At 45.8% G+C, this 24174-nt stretch overlaps 1 protein-coding gene across 1 annotated transcript in view; it reads right to left on the bottom strand.

The window, feature by feature from the left end:
* The window catches only part of OSMR (oncostatin M receptor), a 410044-nt gene extending 388989 nt beyond the window's left edge, over window positions 1-21055 (bottom strand). The window contains exons 1-2 of the mRNA XM_086960555.1: window positions 20924-21055; window positions 15984-16401 (exon numbers count right to left, since the gene is read on the bottom strand). The gene's annotated coding sequence lies outside the window, so the exon portion shown is untranslated. The remainder of the gene's footprint in view (window positions 1-15983; window positions 16402-20923) is intronic.
* Window positions 21056-24174: the final 3119 nt, after the last annotated feature.

The raw sequence follows: 24174 nt of genomic DNA, 5'->3' as shown, positions 1-24174 counted from the left end.
CCATAGTTACTTTTGTGGCCAGCCAGGAACTGAACCATGCCCAGAGCCCAGAACTGAACCACGCCCAGAGCCTTGGGCAATTTCTTCACCCGAGGGCCGCTCAGTAGCGCTGGGATGTTGTGCGCTTCGGAGTACGTCTCCAGACATTCCACCCAGGCTTTCCAGTGGCCTGCCTGGGATGGGGGTGGCCCCGTGACTCTGAAGGGCTCCAGTGGTATTGGCTGCTGGAGGTGGACTTGTGGGGTATCTCCAGGGGATGACGACTTGTGGTGCACAGAGGTAGTGGCACCTGAGGCACTGCGTCCGGCACGGGCCTTCCACCACGTAGCGATGACATGCGGTGCACTTAGGTAGGCCCACCTGAAGAGCTGACCGGGTGTGCAGCCTGCAATGATGCATTATGCCTGGAGGCTGGACAGTGACTTGTGGTGCACAGGGAGTGGCACCTGAGGCACTGTGCCCGGTACGGGCCTAACGCCGCATGACGATGATGACTTGCGTTGCCTTGAGGTAGGCCCACCTGAAGAGCTGAGCTGGTGTGCTGCCTGCGATGATGCAGTAGACCTGGAGGTCTGGACTGGAATGGATTTCTCTGAGAGCAGCAGGACTGCAGTGCAGGCCGTGGCGAGCAGTCAGCACACACAGAACTCCACAGTGAGGTGCCGTAGGGTGCGCTGGGGGCCTGTTGTGCGGAAGCCAGAAATTGGCTGAGGAGGTTGCCAAGCTTGCGGGCCTCAGGCTTGAAGATTGGACCGGCATGTGGTGGGCCCTCTTGGAGACACGCCGGTAGTGACAGATGAACAGTGAGGCCTGAGTGCGCAGGGGCAGTTAATCACCGTTGGGCGCCGGAGAGGTCTGGGTACCAGCGGGCTGCGGTGCAGCAGGCGCACAGGATCCCCTAGGCACCACCGGTCACGGCGGCAGCCTCATGGCAGGGTGAGGGGCGCCGTCCTGGCTGACACGCCCCTGCAGGCGATGACGAGATAAGCGCCGGGTGGCGTGTGACGTTGACATCTCGTCGCCAGTGTAAATTTGGTCGTTGAAGGTGGTCGGCCACGTGTGTGTAGGCCTATGGTCAGGATATGGCGGACACAGAGACACACTCCGTAGTTACTTTGGTTGCCATCCCGGAAGTGAACCATGCCTAGAGCTCCAAGCTATTAATTCACACTACTAAGTTGGACTGGCGTATGCCGACCCAGCCCACTACGCTTACGCTTATACTGGGGGTGACATAGCTACTTGTCAAAGGTCTTCCCCACTACCTGAGGTAACATGGTTGCTTCCACTGTCCACAACACTACAAACACCAGCAGTATATGTCCACATGGACTTTTTTGTGCTCTGCATACTCAAGACTGTCCAGCACATCACTGTCACACTTGGCATTGTGTACATTCTTATTCATGGGTCCATTGCCTCCTTTGCACATTCTTGGTTCCCACCTCTCCCCACATTCTGCAATTGTGTGGCAGAGGGGCTATGCCTTTGTGGATGGTTTGCCTACATGACTGGCCCCTGTTACCACAGTTACTTGTGTTGTCGTGTCTGATAGGTGGGCATGTTGGTTGACATGTTGTATGTGATTTTGTAATGTGTGCATTCCCACAGTTGTGAATGGTATGATTGTGGAGTTGAGGTGTGTGGTGTGTTCCGTTGGTACTTACCAATGAGCAGTGCATTTCCATAGATGCCATCCTGAAAGCGCTGGTTGATGATGGACTGTCGGAAGATGTAGGAACCATGCACACTGCCTGGGAAGTTGGGCACAACATTGGTGAACAGTCCCCGGTGGCCCACTAATGCCTGCACAGTGATGGAATGTGTGTGCTTTCTGTTGCGGTAATTGTGTGCAGTGTCGGCAGGGGGCACAAGTAGAACATGTGTGCAGTCAATTGCCCCCAACACGTGTGGGAAGCCAGCTATGGCGTAGAAGCCTTGCTTGGTCTCCAGCTGTTCCTCCGCAGTGTGGGGGAAGTTAAGGTGCTGGGGTATCAAGCTGATGATGGCATCCAAGACAGGTGTGAGGAACTTTGATAGGGCTGGCTGTGAGACTCCTCCGACTCTGGCAGTTGTTGGTTGGAAGGTACCAGAGGCCAACAAGTGCAACATAGCCAGCAGCTTTTTCTGCTGGGGGTTCTTGATTGTCCGCTGTGTTGGTACCGTCAGCCTGTGGGCAAGGTGGGCCCGGATGCGGAGGATGGTTGTCCTTTTGAGCCTGTAGTGGGCAATGACATCCTCTGGGGTTAAGTCTCTTAGGCTGGTGCATTTTCGGAACGTCCACTGTCTTGTTCATTGGCAGTCCGGGGGTGGGGGTGGTGGTCCTGGGGATGGGAGTGGTCCTGGGGGGGGGGGGGTGGATATTGTGGCCCTTTTGGGTCTCCAAGCTGCATGATTAGTAGCTCCATGGCATCTGATGGTCTTCAGATGTGGCCCTGGGCTGGGCTCCCTTTATACTGTAGGTTTTCGTCCTACTTAAGACCAGAAAAAAGCAGGTCTTAAGTCCCTGCTGCTAACATGCCTTATCGCCTGTTTTTGGACCGCATCGCCGATCTGGCTAGTCGTTGACAATATCGCGAAGTGGTGTTATCATGAGTTTTTGCACGGGAACGCCTACTCTGCATATGATTAGCGCTAGTTGTCACTATCAGCCTTGGCGATGCTTTTTAGCGGCAGCTATCGCAGATAAACTGACGATGCCGGCTGTTAGCGCAGGCTTGTAAATAGGGTGATAAATCTATCACCACTTTCGTGGCAGAAAAGTACTGCTAAATCGTAGAGTCCTTGAGAATATGCCCCCCAGTGTCTCGCACTGCGCGATTCATCAACTTTGGAAGAAAATGCTCTAACTAGTCTTGGGGAAGCACTAACAGCTGCTGGCTGCAATCAGTCATTTAGAAATAGGTGCAGACAGGGCTTTATGTGGAATGAAAAAAGTAAGGGTCTCTAAAAGGGCCATGGGTTAAACATGTAAACTACATTTTTGTGATTCCTATAGTGTGTCACCCGACTGGTCTTTTGGTTTCTCTCTGAACTTTCTGTTATTGCATCCAGATATGGAACACAACTTTGTCAATGGTTGTTAGCTTTTTAAGATAAATGAATATCAACAATAATTTTGTTTTAAATAATTAATATTGAAAATGTTTCAATTCTCAAATAGAGACTGTGAATTAAATATTATTGCAGACTCTGGAAGTAGCATTCATCTTCAGTTATGAGAACTATATGTTAAACACATATGCACTTTTTCTCTCAACATCTCGCCCATCTGCTTATCTTAACCCCTTCGATGCTGATGACGAGCTCAGCTCGTCATCAGCTACGGCGCTCGTATGCTGATGACGAGCTGAGCTCATCATGTAACGCAGGTTTTTGAAAAATCCAGCGCACAGCGGGAAAACCGCTAGCGCGCAAGGGGTTAAACCTCATCTGTTTCCTCTTCAGCCCCTACTATTCACTCTCTCCAGAAAGCACTACCTCACATCTCCTTTACTTCACTGCCCATAAATATACACTGCACTCACTTAGGAGTAATCGGTCTATTTTCTTTTACATTTGCCTTGTCAAATTTTGCCAACTGTGACCCCTCTTCACACAAATTTAAACAGAATTTCAATTGCACCTGGAATACATGACCACTGGTCTGTGTGCTCTGCTGAGAGGCCAACCCACTAACAGGCACTGTGAGAAACTTACACTGCCTTCAGTCTCAGCACCAGAACTCTCAATCATGGCCTGCCATAAACACGTGGTGCAACTCATTTCAAAGTATGCACTATACAAGTGTAATACGATGCATGAAAAAAACACATAAACACAGGAATACAAGATGAGGTAAAATACAGAAAATGGAATCAGGAACTAAATCACTGGCATGCAGGACCTTAATGTTTTTAACATTTACTGCGCATGCTCTCTTGTTTACCTCATTTGTCTACACTGCTTTTCTCTTGTTTCCCTCGTTTTTGCCTAGTTTTTCTTTAATACTTTTCTCTTTTTTCTCTTGTTTTTGACTCACTTTTCTTTACTGCTGCGCCCCTTTAACGTCTGGTTAACCAGTTTTACTGACAGCATCGCACCCACAACATCCAGAGAAAACCCTCCAAAAAGGCCAGCTGGTACAACCCCAAACTCAGGACCACTAAACAAGAAAGCAAACAGCAGAAGAGGAAGTGGGCACCAGCAAAGACACACCCAACAGGGCAGCCGTCAAGAGCTCACTAAACCTCTACCATCACCTGCTGAGAGCAACGAAAAAGGCAGCACTAGCCACATTTATTGAAACCAAGGGCAACAGCACCAAGGAACTGTTTAATATCGTGAAGGAATTCTTCACCTCAACTGCAAGGGAAAACAACATCACACCATCAAAGGAGCTGCGTGACAACCTCACCAACTTCTTTCACCACAAGAATGCAACCATATACAGAAACTACAAACCCTAACCTACACCTACGGACTTCATCGACAGAGACACCACCACCAACACCAGCCACAGACTGACCCCCTGGAACCTCCTCTCCACCCAGAACACCACTGCCGCCATGAAATCCAGCCACTCAGAGCCCCCACAGACCCTTGCTTGTACAACATCTTAAATCTCAATCTCGGAAACCAAAGCATTGGCCAGGAACTCACCAATGTTCTCAACAGTTCCATCACCAGTGCAACGTTTCCTGGTACTTGGAAACAGGCCAAAGTCAAACCACTACTCAAAAAGCCCGCCGCAGACCCCATCACACTCAAAAACTACTCGCCAATCTCCCCGCTTCCACCGAGGCCACCCTGAACGCAGTCAACAATGAATCTGATCCCTCCTCATCCAATGAGAAAAGAGCACCCCTGAGCCTCCTCAACCTCTCAGCAACTTTCGATACTGTATACCATCACACACTAATCAAAAGACTCCACCACATCGGCATCAAAGGGGACACATTCAGATAAATCACCTCCTTCTTCATTGGAAGAACCCAGAGAATTCCCCTACCTCCTGTCACTTCTGAACCTAAACATATCACCTCTGGTGTCCACCAAGGATCATCCCTCAGCCCCACGCTTTTCAACGCATTTATGTCCCCGCTAGCCAACATCGTCAGACCCCACAGTCTCAACATCATCTCCTACGCAAACAACACCCAATTCATCCCCTCAATCACCGACGACCCCACCACCACCAAAACCAACTTCCACAGATGTATGACAATCATCATCGACTGGATGAAAGACAACTGCCTGCAGTTGAACACAGACAACACTGAAGTTCTAATCTTCGGCAAGAGCAGCAACACATGGAACGAATCCTTAAGAACTTGGACCCGTACCCAATCCCTCCAAACACGCCAAAAACCTTAGAATCATCATTGGCGACAAAGCTCACCAAGAAATATCAGATCAAGGCCATTTCTTCCGCCTGCTTCTTCATCTGTGCATGTAACGTAAGATCTTCAAGCGAGTACCCTTGCACACGAGACACACTGTGAGACAGGCCCTCATCACCAGCCTACTGGAATACAGCAATGTCCTCTATGTAGGAATTGCCACACACCTCCTACAAAGACTTCCGATCATACAAAACGCAACAGCCAGACTCATTCTCAAACTTCCTGACAATTCCACTATCACACCACACATCAGGCACCCTCATTGGCTCCCCATGCAGAAGAGATGCCAATTCATGCTGCTGACCCATGCACACAAAGCTCTACAAAACCAAGGACCCACCAACATTAACCACCACCTGAAATTCCACCAACTGTAGAGAATACTGCACTCCACATGCCTATCACTGACTCACATTCCTCGCAACCACCTAAGCAGAAAGGAGAGGATGATCCTTATCCTACATAGCAGTAAAGACCTGGAATAGCCTCCTCATGCATTTCTGCATCATCACCTCACTTCCGGAATTCCGTAGGGCCCTCAAGATCTAGCTATTCGACTAAGCCAACAAGACCCGCAAGTGTCTGGAAACCCTTGCAAGTGATTAGCTGCGCTTTATAAATCCTATTTGATTTGATTGATTGTTCAGAAATCAATCCGTGTTTTTAGCATTAATGTAAGGGCATGGATGAAGGGCTTGACAGGGACCCATTTCAATGTCTGTTTTAATGCCATATGACTGAGCCGGATTCCCAGAATTATGCAACCACATATATCTAGCATGCTACAGTATTTAACTGTCCGAGCAATCAAAATATGTCCAGACTGAGGATAACACATTCTAGGCCATTGCGCATATCAATCAAAATAAATCAGGACCGTAACAAGTACCAAGTATGCATGCCATATTCTAGGCATGCAGACTCAGAGTATTAAATGTTTTTTTGACATTTTTCTGGTATTGCACAAATCAAGACACTATATGCAAATATTTCTCCCTTTGTGCTTGACTCCCTCAAAAGCTGAGGATATTTAGATCAACTTCGCCAGGGAGCGAAATCCCTGCATGACTTCAGGCAACCATGCTGTGGAACAAATAAAGAAGCTCCAGTTCTAAAGGGGCCAGTGACCTACAGCCACTGCCTGGGGTGGGGGAGGTCAGCATGATCAGGCATCGCAGCACAATATACTTAATACAAGTTTAGCACTGACACTTACTATTACAGATGATAAATTACTGCGTTCACATCCAATCCTACCCTGAGACGAATGGGAAAAGGTGGGTTCTATGCCTGTGAATGAGTTCTGGCCTCATGCAGAGATGCAGCCTGCAATGTGGTACCATCACTGACCTGCAGTGGATAGCACCAAAGACTCCCATGGTACTGAAAGGCTTTAGAAAGGTAAGCCATGCATTGTGCTTCACAATGCAGAAAGTTGTTAAAGCTCATGTGAAAGGCGTGGCTACAACCAAATGGCACAGTCAGCAAGGACATGATTTTTTTATTTTATGCAATTGTATGTAATGTATTTATAGCACATCACGTTTTTCTATGGTCAGATGACGAAAATAAATTCTTTGATTGATTTAGGAGCACTAGGGGTATCATATTCCACACAATGCTGGGTGGACTACCCTTCAACTCATGTGCTATAACCAATTTCACTGGTTATCTCAAAAAAGCAAACATCCTTCTATTTGTAACTAACTCTACCACACTGGGTTTTTTTTTTTATCAAGAATCTAGCTCATTGTGGAAATATTTTGCAGACATGTATTTGATTTCAAAATGTCTTAGCTTACGAAGCAAGCCTGCCAGAGAATTTCTATGGTCAACTAATCCTTTGTCAATACTCTGCTGTGCTCCTCCTTCCTTTCTCAATCCATCCTTTTTAGGTCTCGCCTAGCGACGCAGCGCGTGCGCTGCACTCTCTTGGACATATCTATTGTCATCGCTTTAGCTTGCGAAGCGAGGGTGGAAGCTCCACCCATGCTTCTTATTGGTGCTGCTCCCAAATGCGTACTTTTTATTCGGAGGGAAGCATGTTTTGTTCCCTCCCTGTTTCCTGTTCGACTTGCCTGCCTGGACAGGACCTGTGCACGCGCCGGGACAGGAGATGTGTACGCGTATGGTGTATGGCGCTGCTCACGCGCCGGGACAGGAGATGTGTACGCGTATGGTGTATGGCGCTGCTCCCACATGGTGTCCACACACGCATGCTGGAGGTGCACTTACTGTGGTGTCCACACACGCACGCTTGCAGGAGGTGCACTAGCTTTTCCCGTTGCACACGGTGTGAAGAGGGACGCTTACTTTACATTAAGACCCGCCTCGTGGAGCAGACCCTGGTACCGCTTGTTCAAGTAGGTGAGGAGAGTTGGGGTCAGAGGAGGAATCAACACGTTATCGCGCGTTAGTTCAATTGGTCCGTTGGAGTAAAATTGCACTTGAGTAGTCACTTACGTCATCAACTAGGAGCACAGGACTCGGCGTGTGACACCTTGATGCCGTGGTTCGAGGAGTAAACTTAAAGGTATGACTGGAATACATTGCAAATGTATACATTTCCCTCTAGTTCCAACCCCATAGCACTTGTTAGATTGTCGTAAAACTCTACACCCCTATCTTGTAATATTCCCAAGATATTACTCATGTCAGTTGCAGATATTTCAGAGTATCCTGTTTTTGTTGCATACTAGTACTTGTTTTACTTTTGCTGTGTGCGTCCTTTCACTCACATTTTTGGGAGGTGCAGATGTTTGTTGGCAGACATCCATTTGCAGTGTTGGGTAAATGCCTGGCTTCTTAAAGTATTCAGTTTTAGGGTCCGCTACTTCTATTCGCTTAGAAGGTGCTCTGAAGTCTATCCTGCCGTAGTGCATGCTGGGAACAGCAGAGAGGATATGTTGCTCCAGATTGGCACAATGTGGTGGGTTGCACCTATCTTGTATAGCGAGAGGGTTAAATTCACTATTACCACTCCAGTGAGTGCAACAGTAGAGAAAACATTGGATAGCGTAGGGGTAAAAATGACTATTCCCACTCCAGAGAGTGCAACAGTAGGGAAAGCATTGGATGGCGTAGAGGTAAAAATTACTATTCCCACTTCAGAGAGTGCAACAGTAGGGAAAGCATTGGATAGCGTAGGGGTAAAAATTACTATTCCCACTCCAGTGAGTGCAACAGTAGGGAAAGTGTTGGATAGTGTAGGGGTAAAAATTACTACTCCCACTCCAGTGAGTGCAACAGTAGGGAAAGCGCTGGATAGCGTAAGGGTAAAAATTACTATTCCCACTCCAGAGAGTGCAACAGTAGGGAAAGCGTTTGATAGCATAGGAGTTAAAATTACTATTCCCACTCCAATGAGTGCAACAGTAGGGAAAGCGTTGGATAGCGTAGGGATAAAAATTACTATTCCCACTCCAATGAGTGCAACAGTAGGGAAAGCGTTGGATAGCGTAGGGGTAGAAATTACTATTACCACTCCAGTGAGTGCAACAGTAGGGAAAGCGCTGGATAGCGTAGGGGTAAAAATTACTATTCCCACTCCAGTGAGTGCAACAGTAGGGAAAGCGCTGGATAGCATAAGCGAAAAAATTACTACTCCCACTCCAGAGAGTGCAACAGTAGGGAAAGTTTTGGAGAGCGTAGGGGTAACAATTACTATTCCCACTCCAGTGAGTGCAACAGTAGGGAAAGCGTTGGATAGCGTAGGGGTAAAAAATACTACTCCCACTCCAGAGAGTGCAACAGTAGGGAAAGTTAATACGTCATATATGAATGAAAATTAATTAAATATTAATACCAATAAATATTTTTTTAAATATTTAATATTTTTTTATAATACATTAATTAATCAATTAAAAATACAAATAAAAAATAATTATTTAAAAAAATTACCTACTAATACAAAGTATTTAACAATTAACAATATATTAATTAACAATTACAAAATAATAGAAAATTAATACAAAAATAACCAATAAATAAATTACATGTTTTTATTATTTATAATTAACTTACTTTCCAACCTATTCCCCTATAAACCCACAACCCACTACTGATTTTTTTTTAAAATAATTAACATAATTAACATTTACTCAATTAATTAAAATTAATTACCATTTATATTTTATTTATTCACCAATTATAAATTAATTAACAATGAATTACCAATTATATTTTATTTAATTACCAATTAATCAATTTTAAAATAATTACCAATTAAATTTTAATTAATTTCCAAATAATAATTAATGAAACATTATTTCTAAATAAATACCAATAAATAAATTACCATATCTAATTAATTATCATTAAATTACTTCCCACCCTATTCCCCTATAAACCCACAACCCGCTACAGAAAATAAATTAATATAATTAACTTAATTACCAATTAATTAAAATGAATTACCAATTCAATTGTTATTAATTACCAATTAATAATTAATTAACAATTAATTCAAAATAAATACCAATAAATAAATTAACATTTAATGAATTATCATTAAATTACTTCCCACCCTATTCCCCTATAAACCCACAACCCGCTACTAATTTATATTACGCAAAAATAAAATACCACAAAATTAATTAATTAAAATTAATTATAAAATAAATATACTTTTCACACATATAGTAACATAAAAACACTTAGAAAATTGATATTAATTTACTTACCTCAAATTCGCTATTTTTGTTGTCTATATTCTGTCCAGTCTATATTTTGGAATTGATATTAATGCTGTTCTAGTCGATATTTGTGTAGTCTATATTCTGTCAATTCGATATTGTGTCCATTATATATTTTTGAATCGATATTAATGTTTTCGATATAAAAAACTCAATATTTTGACTGTACACCTTTTATACTGCCTACTTACACATGCTACCTTTCTGTACCTTTTCACACTGTGCACTTAGCCACATCTCATCCCCCCTCAGGTGCCCCCTTCCACTTGTTTCTCTAGGTCTCTCTCTCAAACTCTTTCTCAACCATCGCTTCCCCGTCATACCATCCACCGCTATTGTCCCACCCAAAAACCCTTTGCTCCTGCGTCCAACCACCAATACCCAAGCCAAGGCTCCCTCAGCCGCCCCCCTCCCCCCCCTTGCACATCCTTGTCCAACCCTTAACCCAACTCCGAATCAAAACTCTCCACCCGATCCTCTGTACGTCACCCCAGGCCAAACACCCAGTCTGGGGCACTCCAAGAAGACCAAATCATCTGCACAGGATCACAATACTTACCAAACTAATACAATGCCTATAGCTCAAACTTGTCTAAATGCAATAGGTCTGGCATTTACAAAAGTTTAAGCTATTGGCATTATAAATGACAATGCCATTTATTTATGTTTTAGAAAAGAAAAACAAAAAAAGCATTGTCATTTACAATGTGAAAAGCTCAAAATAATATAAATGTGAGATCTAGTGCATTGCAAATGCTTGTTCTAAAGTGGAATGTACTATTCATCAGTGTCCACAAATGGCATAATCACAATTTAATTGCTGTCTCCAACACCGTACTTGAATGTGAAATTATACCAACATTTGATGCCGCAGACCAATAATTAGATACATGTTATACTCTCTCCTCTCAATGTTCTCTATGTCTTTTGAGATGGATTTGAATGAAGTAAGCCATGTGAAAGAATTTGTTTTTAATTGACTGCTTTTTTCTTGGCTGCCTTTAATTCTTTTCGGTCTTTCACTGAGCACTGCACTGTCTCACCAACACACAGGATTGGTGGATGAAACAGTAAAAGTTTTAGATTAACCCTTTTCTCATCCCTACCTAAAATGCTTTTTCTCTGAATTTACAATATCTCTTACAAAAAACAATGAAGACAAAACAGCACCTCTGACAGTTACTTTTGTATAAATGTCTTTAATTAAGGTGGAGGTTTTACACGTTAGATTTAAATAATTCATTCAGGCTATGTGATTTGTGCTTTTCTTGGAAGGATGTGGGTTTATTTGACAGAGACAGAATGTGATCATGTGAACAAAGACCTTTGCAATGCTGATTGTACACCTGCTGATTTTCAAGGGCTCTTGATAAATACTGTTGTATACATTTGTGGCAGGTCAGAAATGAGTGCAGAACACCACTCAGCCACAGTCCTATTTATCTACAACCTAGGCCTGGTGCAGCCAACTGCTAGACCTGAAAGCTGTAAGGTGGTCTTCCCCAAACGTTTTGCCTGCCTCACTCCCTCTGTATTTGTGTACTTGTTTTTGCTGGTTTTAGGACTAAGAGACTTTACCACTGCTAACCAGTGCTAAAGTGCCTGTGCCCTCTCCCTTATGCTATGATTGTCTTACACCTGTTTGATATATTTAATTTACCTGTAAGTCCCTTGTCAAGGGGTAAACCATATACCCAGGGCCTGTAAATGAAATACTACTAGTGGGTCTGCAGCACTGATTGTGCCACCCACACAAGTAGCCTTTCACACGTGTCTCACGCCTGCAATTGCAGGGCCTGGGTGTGCAGTTTACTGCCACTTCTACATGGCACTTAAAACTACTTTCCAAGCCCTAAACTCCCCTTTTATTACATTATTGTCACCCCTAAGGAAGGCCATTGGTAACCCACAGGGCAGTTTGCTATTTAAGTAAAAGGTAGGACATGTACTTTATATTTCAAATGTCCTGGTAGTGACAAGCAGCCTATTTCATTTTTCAATACTGTGAGGCCTACTCCTCTCTTAGGCCAGCATTGGGAATTTGTTAATACCCTTTCAAGTTGTAATTCCTGATCAGAGAGGAGTAGCATGTTCATGTTTCATATGTTTGGAATGGTCTTGATAAACCCCCTTTATGGTGAAGTTGGATTTAACATTACTGTTTTAGAAATGCCACTTTAAGAAAGTGAAAATGTTTCTGCTGTTAACTCGTTTGTGTCTCACAGCCAGTCTCCAATACATGTCTGGGTTGGGTGACAACTACACTGTGTGCATTACTTCTAGACAGCCACAAACACAGGAAGGTTAGGCTCAACTGAAATTCTGAGCACTCATTCATCTGCATTCTGATTGGTCTTCCTGGGCAGTGAGGAATGGGAGGGGCTGACACTTACACTTCAATAGGTGGTGTCCAGGGTTAGCTTGGCAGACAGGACTGGGCTGAAAGGTTATATGTGCAATTCAGAGGCCAGCTTTTGATGTCACTCTGCTTCAAGGGAACTTTTGAGTATAAGTACTGGGTCCCTGACCCACACAAATCAGACAATGCTGGACCTACAAGGGGACTCTGTCAGAAGAACTACTGTGCTGCTCAAAGGACTCAACTGTACTGCTGACCTTGAAGGCCTGGTTTTCTGATTGCTACCCTGCTGCCTGTTGCTCTCTGACTCTGCTGAATGAGAGCTGGGCTCTGTCTTCTTCCGGGTGAACTCCATGGGCTTGTTGGATTACCTCCTGTTGCTTGAGACTCAGGGAAACCAAAGTCTCTAGCCCTGTTCCTTTTCCTGGCTCACTGGAAGTGCCCCAAGAACTTGCCACATGGATTTTGACGCATCTCCTGTTTGCGTGTAGCAGTACCGGCGCATTGCCCCGATTGCGGGAGAAAAATTGGCACATTGCTTGAGAACCAGTGACTTGCTTCCAGAGATCAACGCATGGGACAGCGTATAGCTGCCACTGCAGCTTGATGAGGTTGAAGCATCCTCTCAAATGTGTGGCAGAAAGTGGTGCATCGTTCAACGCCTCTCGATTTCGGCACCCATCTTTGAAACTCATGCATCACCTTCACTGAGTGGAGAAGATCGACACATCTTGCTGCTTGCTACCAGGAAAGGTGCTTTGTTCACCAGTGCCTGCATGTGTCCTGGAGTCGGCCGGTGCTCCATCATGGCTAGCACGAACTTTGACTTTCCCCCAGTCCAGTGCAACCTAAAGTAACTTTTAAGTGCTTCTTGTGTTTAAACATTTTACTGCATTTATTTCTTCAAAATTCACACACTGGATTGTTGCCATTTTGCTCTTAATTTACTCTGATAAATATTCTCTATTTTACTAAACTGTTGTGGAGTATTTTGTGGTGTTTTTACTGTGTTACTGTATTGCACAAAAAATGTACACATTGCCTGATCCGTGCCAAGCTACATGTTAAGTACAGGTTAATTTAGGATTGTGTTGTGACTTACCCTGGCTAGGAGTGCGGTTCCTACTTGGACGGGGTACCTACCTCTGCCAACTAGAGACCCAATTTCCAAACACCAACCTTTTATGAATAATACGAAGAGAGCAGGATTTGGGTAACTCCCCTTAAGTCATTGCTTTGCTATAATGTAATTCATAACTTAAATCAGCTGCCACGCTTATTGCTTAAAGCACAATATTGCTCAATCCAAATTGAAAGCTTGTGAAAATGTAAAATTACTTCCTGGAGCTGGACTTTGCAAAGGAAAAGGAGATTTTGTTTAAATAAAAGTCTTAAAGAATGTTGGTGTTGATTGTGGAGAAATGAATTGGGGGAACAAAGAAAGACTAAATTGCTGCTCGTCGTCATTAAGAAAGACTGGTTTGTATTGTGATAATGTAGTCAAATCACGCTAATTGAAAGACTTTGTGACATGTAGATATCCACCTGTTCTGACTGGTGGAGTTAACTTTTAGTTTGACGTTTGGAACAAAAGATGCTAACGCCATTACAGCTGGTCTTGAGGTATTTCTGTTATCTAAGACATTTCCGTTCTCATGTGAACAGGGCGCACTACTTGAGTGTGTTTGAGTTGAAATAACTACGCATACATACAAATGAGGTTATTGCGTTTAAGTTGAAGCATTCATATAATTCGTATTAATCACCTTTCATTACTTATGATAGATATTGTTCTTGAGAAAGGAAAGTGAAACAAATCGCGAAAAGCGATGAGCTGCTTATATGAAGACGCAAAATTAAGTAACTAATTGCTTGTGAATTAAAATCGAACAATATTTTGAAACACGAAGAGAATTAAGTAAATACAACCTTGGATCAATTCCAAACACGGCATGCCTTCTTTACTTTTCATGTTATGGCCAAAAGACAGTAGTACTATCTAAAAAGACAACATCCTTACCTTGCTCAACTTCTCTAAACATACAATTCTGAAAGTGAATGAAGTCTGACTATGCTCTCATAGGTCTTTAATGCTGCTTTCAGGCTTTCTGTCTGTATTTAACCTGTAACTCCTATCTGGGACCATATCGATGGTAGTCCAGTTCTATGAAGTGGCATAACACAAAATGTTGGGGAGACCCTGTAGATTGTGAGCCTCTGAGACACCTATGTTTCATAGATATCCATAGGATGTATACTGAATGTTGGCCCCCGAATGTTACACCCCCCCGCCCCCTCCACCCTTCACCCGCCCAGCAGGGACTGCAGGGGTCTGTGTTACACCCTTGGTCCTATGGACACTTTTCTACTCCCACCAAAGTTATAAAGGGGATAACATTGTATTCCCATCACTTTTCCAAGCTATTTTGCGTTCATGGATCACTGAACGAGATAGCACCCATTTGCTTCACATCCTGGCTACTGTAATATATAAAAACAATTATTGGATTAACAATTCAGTTTTTAAGGATCTATTGCCACACATTTGCCCCCTTGATTTCTCCGGTGGTCCTCCCCGATCTATAGGGCCTCCTATATTTTATTTTTTTAAAGTGAAATCATGGTACCTCTTCTCACATTTTGCAAACATCTATAATTTGGGAATATCTTTCTGCTCTTCTGTACCACTAATAAAAATACTAGAATAGAGATGATGAACTGGAGTTAGTAACACAGTACAATGGTATACCTAACCCAATTAAAAAAATACATATGAAAAACGAACTTCCACTGTAGATTTACTTGTAACTCAGTAGAAAGAAATGATGAGCCAGTGTTGCCCAGGCTACAGATGAGCAGATGTTGTTGAGCACTTTCAATATCATGTTCTCATAAAGTTCAAATCTAATAACCAAAGCACACACGTTCTGATATCTTGCAAGTCATTTTAATTACGTTTTTTCCAGGGGACAGTTAGAGAGAGCTTTCCCACTCGGTGAATAAAATGCAAAAATAATACTTTATAGTTGGAGCCTGTGTCCACACCCAGTTTCATAGCCAATGTATAGTTAACCCATAGCAATGACAGGAAGCAAAATACATAAAATAAGTCGAGTGAACCATAGTGGCACGTTCAAGGAATAGAAAACTACATAGGATGAAGCAGGAGATGTGGCCTAAAGGACACAGAAGGCGATTTAGGAACTGGGAACAATGCAAGAGTCCCGGCGTCCGATCAACATCCTGTGATTCTAGACAAATCACTTAACATCCTCGTGCCTAAAATAAAAAATAAATAAACTGACTTTGTTTAACTCTATAGTGCTCTTGAGCCAAATTCGCGCTACGAGAACACTGCAAGAAGAAAATACGATCCTACTTAGAGTAAAACTTGTATAGGCTGTGAGACTGTCAGATGCCTCATCGCCTTCCACAATCTCACTAACTTCAGATTATACTTCTCAGATGAAAACATATAGTCTGGCTAGTTATCACTGACAGTGTAGCTTAAAACAAAACCGGAAACTCAGCCTGCCATGTACTCACTTCGGACAGCTCTTCCTGAAACGTCCACCGTGATCCAACATCCGAGGAGAGGGGGGCGCAGCAGTTCACGGGCTTCCTCAGCTCCACTACCAGCTCCGAAGTCCTCGAACTCGCCCGAATTTGCAGGACCCAGAGACTAAAAGGTCAAAGGGCACGCGCCACACCTGCGAAGGCCCCCCGAAGGCGCTTTAAATACTGACGCTTGTCGCCCAATTCTCCGCGTTCAGGCTGCGCCGTGATTCAGTCAGCGAGCTCCGTGGGCTGGAGTTACTGGCAGCGAGGGATTTAGAAGGCAGGGGTGGAGGGTGGGCGGACTGCGAGGTTTTCATATCCCAGCAGAAGTTTGTGATTCTAGGCATAATTATATGTCAGCACCGCAGCTGAGTCGGCGTACAGCCAAAACAAACCCACCGATCACCTGGACCTCCTCCAGCACGGTCGCTCCCTCCATGCTCCCTGATCCCAGCTCCTGTTGACGATCTGGCCGAGACTACAGAGCTGTAACTGCATTAATTTAATTAATTCCGCCTTGCATTGTGCTTATTTATTTTCACTCCGCCTCGCGCTGCATTTATTTAATTAATTCCGCCTTGCATTGTGCTTATCTATTTTCACTCCGCCTCGCGCTGCTATTATTTCATTAATTCCGCCTTGCATTGTGTTTGTTTGTTTTCATTCCGCCTCGCGCTGCATTTATTTCATTAATTCCGCCTTGCATTGTGCTTATCTATTTTCACTCCGCCTCGCGCTGCTATTATTTCATTAATTCCGCCTTGCATTGTGTTTGTTTGTTTTCATTCCGCCTCGCGCTGCATTAATTTCATTAATTCCGCCTTGCATTGTGCTTATCTATTTTCACTCCGCCTCGCGCTGCATTTATTTCATTAATTCCGCCTTGCATTGTGTTTGTTTGTTGATTTCAGCCTCGCGCTGTGTTGGTTTAATAAGTTTTTCCTTTAGCCCCCGGTGCCCTGTGACCCTCCATCTTGTTGTGTGTCCCCTGGCCCGCCCCTCCTCCCTGCTACCGCCTCCCAGCTGCTGCCCCTCCCACCCACGAACAGAGTGCTCCCTACCTCCTCTGACGCGCTGTGATCACCTGGACCTCCTCCAGCACGGTCGCTCCCTCCATGCTCCCTGATCCCAGCTCCTGTTGACGATCTGGCCGAGACTACAGAGCTGTAACTGCATTAATTTAATTAATTCCGCCTTGCATTGTGCTTATTTATTTTCACTCCGCCTCGCGCTGCATTTATTTCATTAATTCCGCCTTGCATTGTGCTTATCTATTTTCACTCCGCCTCGCGCTGCTATTATTTCATTAATTCCGCCTTGCATTGTGTTTGTTTGTTTTCATTCCGCCTCGCGCTGCATTTATTTCATTAATTCCGCCTTGCATTGTGCTTATCTATTTTCACTCCGCCTCGCGCTGCTATTATTTCATTAATTCCGCCTTGCATTGTGTTTGTTTGTTTTCATTCCGCCTCGCGCTGCATTAATTTCATTAATTCCGCCTTGCATTGTGCTTATCTATTTTCACTCCGCCTCGCGCTGCATTTATTTCATTAATTCCGCCTTGCATTGTGTTTGTTTGTTGATTTCAGCCTCGCGCTGTGTTGGTTTAATAAGTTTTTCCTTTAGCCCCCGGTGCCCTGTGACCCTCCATCTTGTTGTGTGTCCCCTGGCCCGCCCCTCCTCCCTGCTACCGCCTCCCAGCTGCTGCCCCTCCCACGCTCCGCCCCCTCCACCATCCATTTATGGCCAATGCCCCCACGCGCAGCGTCCACGCGCTACGGCCTCGCCGAAGGTGCGCCAAAGGTAAGCCCGTCTACGCCCGTCCGCGCCTGGACCGCGCCCAGCGCCAGACCCCCTCCCCCTCGCGCTGCCCAGCCACCCCGCATTACCTACGATGCCGCCGCCCTCCTAGCCCTTAACTCCGGTCGCGCCCCCACTTGCGTCCAAGCCGCTCCTGGACACACCCATGGACCTTTCTCCTGCTTCTCCTGCAGATTCAGCGGCACCGACAACATCTCCGCCACGACCACACCACAGATCCCCGACCCCAACCACATACACTGCATCCTCCTCAACACCCGCTCGGTCCACAGACACGCCATTGACCTATGGAATCTACTAGACACCGTCTCTCCAGACGTCGCCTTCCTAACAGAAACATGGATGAACGCTTCCTCCGCCCCTGACATCGCCATCGCTATCCCTGATGACTATAAGATCACACGCAAGGACCGCACCGACCATACAGGAGGAGGAATCGCCATCGTCCATAAGAAATCCATCCGCATTTCCACCAGCTCCGACGCCAACCTCGCTAACTCCGAACACCTTCACTTCCAGATCCACATCGATCCCAAGACAACTCTTAGAGGCACCCTCCTCTACAGACCACCAGGACCCCGCGCAAAATTCAGTGAAGACATCACAGATTTCATCACCCCACACGCGCTCCCCTCCAAAGACTACATCCTTCTGGGAGACCTCAACTTCCACCTTGAAAAGATCAACGACCGCAACACCGCCACCCTCTTAGACAACCTCGCCAACCTCGGACTTAAACAACTGGTCACTTCCCCCACCCACATCGCAGGTCACACACTTGACCCCATCTTCACCTCCAGCAACCATGTCTCCTTCAGCCACACTACGGATCTCCTCTGGACTGACCACAGCTGCGTTCACTTCACCTACAACAAGCCAAAACCCATCATCCACCTCCAACCAACTCTACAAAGAAACTGGAACAAAATCACCACGGATCAGATCTCCACATCGCTCCTTCTAACCTCCCCAGCCCTCTCTTCTAACGCCAACGAAGCCGCCTCCAACCTCACCCTTTGGCTATCCAACACCGCTGACACCTTAGCACCACTGAAAAAACGTCAACACAAACTTGGAAACAAGAAGGCCTCATGGTTCAACGATGATCTCAAGAAGTCCAAGAAACTGTGCCGCTCCCTTGAAAAGGCCTGGAAAAAAGACCCATCCGCCAGCAACAAGGACACCTTCAAAAGCGCCACCCGTACTCACCACCAACTTATCCGAAAAGCCAAGAAAACAGCATTCAAGGACCGACTTGACAACAACGCCCACAACAGCAAGGAACTTTTCAACATCGTCAAGGAATTTTCCAACCCCTCAGCCAACTCCAACGACATCACCCCCTCTCAAACCCTCTGCGACTCCCTAGCCTCTTTTTTCCACAACAAGATTGCTGACATCCACAACAGCTTTGACAACCATTCCGGAAGCCAACCCACCCTACCATCTGCTGACCATCTTCCCCCCGTAAACACCCTTAACGCCTGGAACCCAATCTCCACTGAGGACACCACCCGCCTGATGAATTCCATCCACTCTGGATCCCCCACAGACCCATGCCCTCACCACATCTTCAACAAAGCAGACTCCGTTATAGCTCCACACCTCCGAGACGTCATCAACTGCTCCTTCAACTCCGCTACCTTCCCAGAAGACTGGAAACACGCTGAACTCACCGCCCTTCTGAAAAAACCAACAGCAGACCCCACTGAACTCAAGAACTACCGCCCCATCTCGCTTCTTCCATTCCCGGCCAAAGTCATCGAGAAAGCCGTCAACAACCAGCTCGCCGCCTTCCTCGAAGCCAACAAATCACTCGACCCCTCACAATCTGGCTTCCGAGCCAAACACAGCACTGAGACCGCCCTCATCGCAGCAACAGACGACATTCGAACACTACTGGACAACGGAGACACAGTCGCCCTCATCCTCCTCGACCTTTCTGCAGCCTTCGACACAGTCTGCCACAGCACCCTTCTACAACGCCTCAGAAACATCGGAATCCAAGGAAAAGCACTGGATTGGATCACCTCGTTCCTCACCGGAAGAACCCAGAGAGTCCGCCTCCCACCATTCAAGTCAGAGGCCACTGAAGTCATCTGCGGTGTACCTCAAGGATCCTCACTCAGTCCCACCCTCTTCAACGTATACATGAGCCCCCTCGCAGCCATCGCCCGCCAACACAACCTCAACATAATCTCTTACGCGGATGACACTCAACTGATCCTCTCTCTCACCAAGGACCCCAGCACCGCCAAAACTAACTTACACGAAGGAATGAAAGAAGTCGCCGAATGGATGAAACAAAGCCGTCTGAAACTGAACTCAGACAAAACAGAAGTCCTCATCTTAGGTACATCCCCCTCTGCATGGGACGACTCCTGGTGGCCGGAAGCCCTCGGAAAAGCACCCATCCCGACAGACCACGCACGGAACCTTGGCGTCATCCTGGATTCTTCACTCTCAATGAACAGACAAGTCAACGCCGTATCCTCTTCCTGCTTTAACATTCTTCGCATGCTCAGAAAAACATTTCGCTGGATCCCCTCCGAAACAAGGAAAACAGTCACCCACGCTCTAGTCACGAGCCGACTGGACTACGGAAACACCCTCTACGCAGGGACCACCGCTAAACTCCAGAAGAAACTACAACGAATCCAAAACTCCTCAACCAGGCTTATATTAGACATCCCACGCAACGAACACATCTCTGGTCACCTCAAAGACCTCCACTGGCTACCCGTCAATAAGAGGATCACTTTCCGACTGCTCACCCACGCACACAAATCACTCTACGACGTCGGACCAGATTGCCTCAACTCCCGACTGTCCTTCTACACCCCCTCCCGCCAACTTCGCTCTTCCAGCCAAGCCTTCGCCACTGTACCTCGCATCAACAAGACCACCATGGGAGGCAGATCCTTCTCATTCCTGGCTGCTAAAACATGGAACTCACTTCCCGCTTACCTTCGCCTCACCCAGAATCACCTAGCATTCAGAAAGCAGCTTAAAACGTGGATATTTGACAAATAATCCTCCTCCCCTTCCTAAGCGCCTTGAAACCCTCTGGGTATGTAGTGCGCTATACAAATCTCTCTTGACTTGACCGAAGGACTTGCGCAATCTCGCGCACCGCTTCTCGAGAAGGGTGCGACCGGCGCGCAGGTCTCCAGAGGAGCCAAGTTACGAATGAGGAATTCACGGCGTGTTCCTGTCTGTGGAACTCTCCTCACGGGAAAAGGAAAGCGAAAGGTGAAAGTGGACATTCCTTAGGCAAGACCTTTAAGCTGACGACATGTTTGTTTACAACCCTAATGGGCACGTGCGCTCTCACCTCTCTGGCATCAACAATGATGGCTGCCTGGAGTATTATTAATTAGCACTGCTTCCATTTCATTAGCCTCTGTTCTGAACATTGCACCAGCCGCCAACCTATTCAGCTAATTCGTTCTCTGCTGCACCTTACATTGTAACTCAATGTTAATGTACTGGTTAATTACCAGTAAACTTTATTACTAAGTGTCCAGGTCTTCCTCGTCACAGTCTTTACAGAACGCAGCAGCAGCTCAGTGCAGAAATGAAAAATAAAATGAGGCGAGTGTTGTGTGTGTGCCAGTGGTGTAACGAAACTTGAGGGGGCCCCCCTGCAAGGTTCGTGGAGGGGGCCCCTCCGAACTCAATCAGGAGCTCTCCGGCCGGGGTACTGTGCTGAGGGAAGGCCTCTCACAGTGAGGGCTGCGGGGTCCTATGTTACGCTACTGGACAGGCCCTTCAAGGGTTTGGGGCCACCCTATGCCGCAGGGGCCTGCATTAAGTCCTATTTTGGGGGTCGTGAACTCCACTGCTTTATAATCTTGATTCCAACCCCATGCCTCTTTCATTCACCCCCAGAAACTCCCTACCCATGTATCTCACTCTTTCAGGTTCTTTGTCCGTATCAGCTTTCTTTTTTGTCACTGTTTTTTTGTCTTTTTCCTTTCTCCTTCTTTCCCCCTTTTTTGGTTTTCTCTCTTTTGCTCTGGATCAAAGACTGATGGAGAAAAATAAGTGCTGGTCCCCAAAAATTAATACCTGTGGGCCCCATTGATTCATATTAAGAACTAGAAATATACTTCTATTTTTCTATCCCTTTTAGGTGACATTTAGGCACCAATATGTCTCATATTTGTACCTAAAATTAGCATTTAGCATGTGTACACTTGCATTGAATTTTTTTATGTATCTTGTAAAATCCTTTTATAGGTTTTTGTTCTCCGGGGTTGATTTTTATCTCAGGCTACGAGACAATAGCAAAGCTGCTATCCAGAATAAGTATCTCTTTCAAATTAGATTTTGTTTTTAATATAATTTGGAGAGATCTGATAATTTGTATCAAGAGATATTACATTTATCTTAAAATGTACCTGATGGCTTTATGGACATTTTATTGTTAATATCCAAAATAAAACTTTCTGAACAAACCTTTGTTGCCTTTCAGTTAGGTTAGTACTATGAAAACAGCAAATACATACATATATACCAGGCCATCCATAAGGGGGCTGTAGGGATCCTCATCCATTAGGCCACAATTTAGGGCCCCATGATCTTTTGCAACAATTAATTATAAAGTTTAAAGCTAGCCTGCCCTGTTTAATGTTGAGGGCGCTAACATGTCTAACACCACAGGAAGGCTCTATGTCTATCACCACAGGATGGCGCCATGTGTAACACCACAGGATGGCACCCAGTGCTAGATCTGTTGTGCTTTATCTTTCCCTGCAGAACATTTTTTTTTAAAGATTGAAACAGATCTTCATGCTGCTAGGGCCCCAATCCAGGGAGAGGTGTGGCGCAGCAACAAGAGTGGCGGACTCCGGAGCAAGGGGATCACCGGCGCAAGCTCAGCATCATGTGACTCTGGGCAATAGCTCACTTAATCTCCCCAGTACCTTGAAACCCTTAAGGAGGCGATATGCTTGCGCTTTACAAATATGGATTATCTTCATTGTCCCAGGTCCCGCAGTAACTCCTGACATGCCTGATTATATACATGCAAGACATTTTCCATTAAAGCTCACTGTACCAGAAAGGTACTATTAAGATAAATTGCATGTGATGCCATGGAGGAGTATTTTATTTACATGTGTGCATAACAGGCCAACATTCTGCAAAGATCCACCTGAGTGAAAGGAAAGAACCCGCCCCAACAGAACCTAGGCAAGTTTCAATATTCCCCTCTCTAGTTTTAGAACCCTTTCACAATATTTCTGTGATGCGACCAGGCAGGCAGGCACACATTACAGCCAAAGCTTTGGGAGGAGGGTACAGGGTAGCCTACCCAACAGGTCTTCACTAGATCATTGACAGGAGGGAGACTATCTGCTTGAGCTATCTGCTAGTGCTGGTGGAATAAATTGCCTTTTCGAGCGGTCAAGTAAAACCTTCCATTTTTAATCTCGCCTGCTTCAGCCAATTGTGGTGAGACGCACATGGAAGGTTAGTTTAGTGCTTTCAGGTGTCAAGGGATGAAGCTGGTGATCAGGGCCAGCCCAAGGACCTTTGCTGCACTAAATGACGTACTGCTTCTGGTCGTTACCCACAGTGGTGGTCCTTTTAGCTGACAGCTCTTTGGTGAGGGTGACCTAGGTTGTTAACTTGTCATAGTTTATCAGTGGACCAACCCTGGCTTTCAAGTGTCTTGAAACGTACCCGCAGATCGGGGGCTGCAGTCTAGATCACTCACGGTTTGTCACTGAAAAAACGAAAATGCAATCAGTTTTCAATTTTTTAAACTGTTATCAGACCCTTACGGCCCTATTGGGAACTGGGCATTTTCCAGAGAGGCAGGAAAGGTGGGGGCTCCTGTTGATGCTGGGGAGCAGGACAGCTTCTGCCATGACTACAGCAAGCCCCCCATCCTCTCAGCATCCCCCAGGTGCATGTGTTGACTTGGAACTGGGGTGGCCTGGTGGTGTCGCGTCCCCTCCTTACAGAAGCCTGCATGCTACAGTTAGGCCTGCTGGCTGTTGTCAGGGGAAGAGTAGGGCACTCTGAAGTCCGTCGGCACTGCACTACATCACCAGGCAGAGTCTTTGCTGAAGAGGCTTTCGGGTGGTGGCCGAGGTGTGGGCCTGCCCGTGCTGCAGAGGACGGTGTACCAGTGACCAGCTCCACCTGCAACTACTGCATTTCTTGCCTCCCGTGCAGTTAAACACATGCTTTTAAAGCTTGCACAGTCAGATCGCCAACGCTTTAAACAGCATTTGTTGCTTACATTTTGCTTTAAAGTTCCGCAGGAGGAGGGATGACTACCACCCAACTCCCGCAGCGCCGCAATGAGGCCACGAGAAGTGCGGGCCACAGCGCATGGATGCCTTCA

Source organism: Lissotriton vulgaris, chromosome 3_1 (assembly GCF_964263255.1).
Source record: "Lissotriton vulgaris chromosome 3_1, aLisVul1.2, whole genome shotgun sequence".
NCBI lineage: Eukaryota > Metazoa > Chordata > Amphibia > Caudata > Salamandridae > Lissotriton > Lissotriton vulgaris.
Note: the sequence above shows the minus strand (reverse complement) of the source record. Positions and strands in the feature narration are given on the sequence as shown.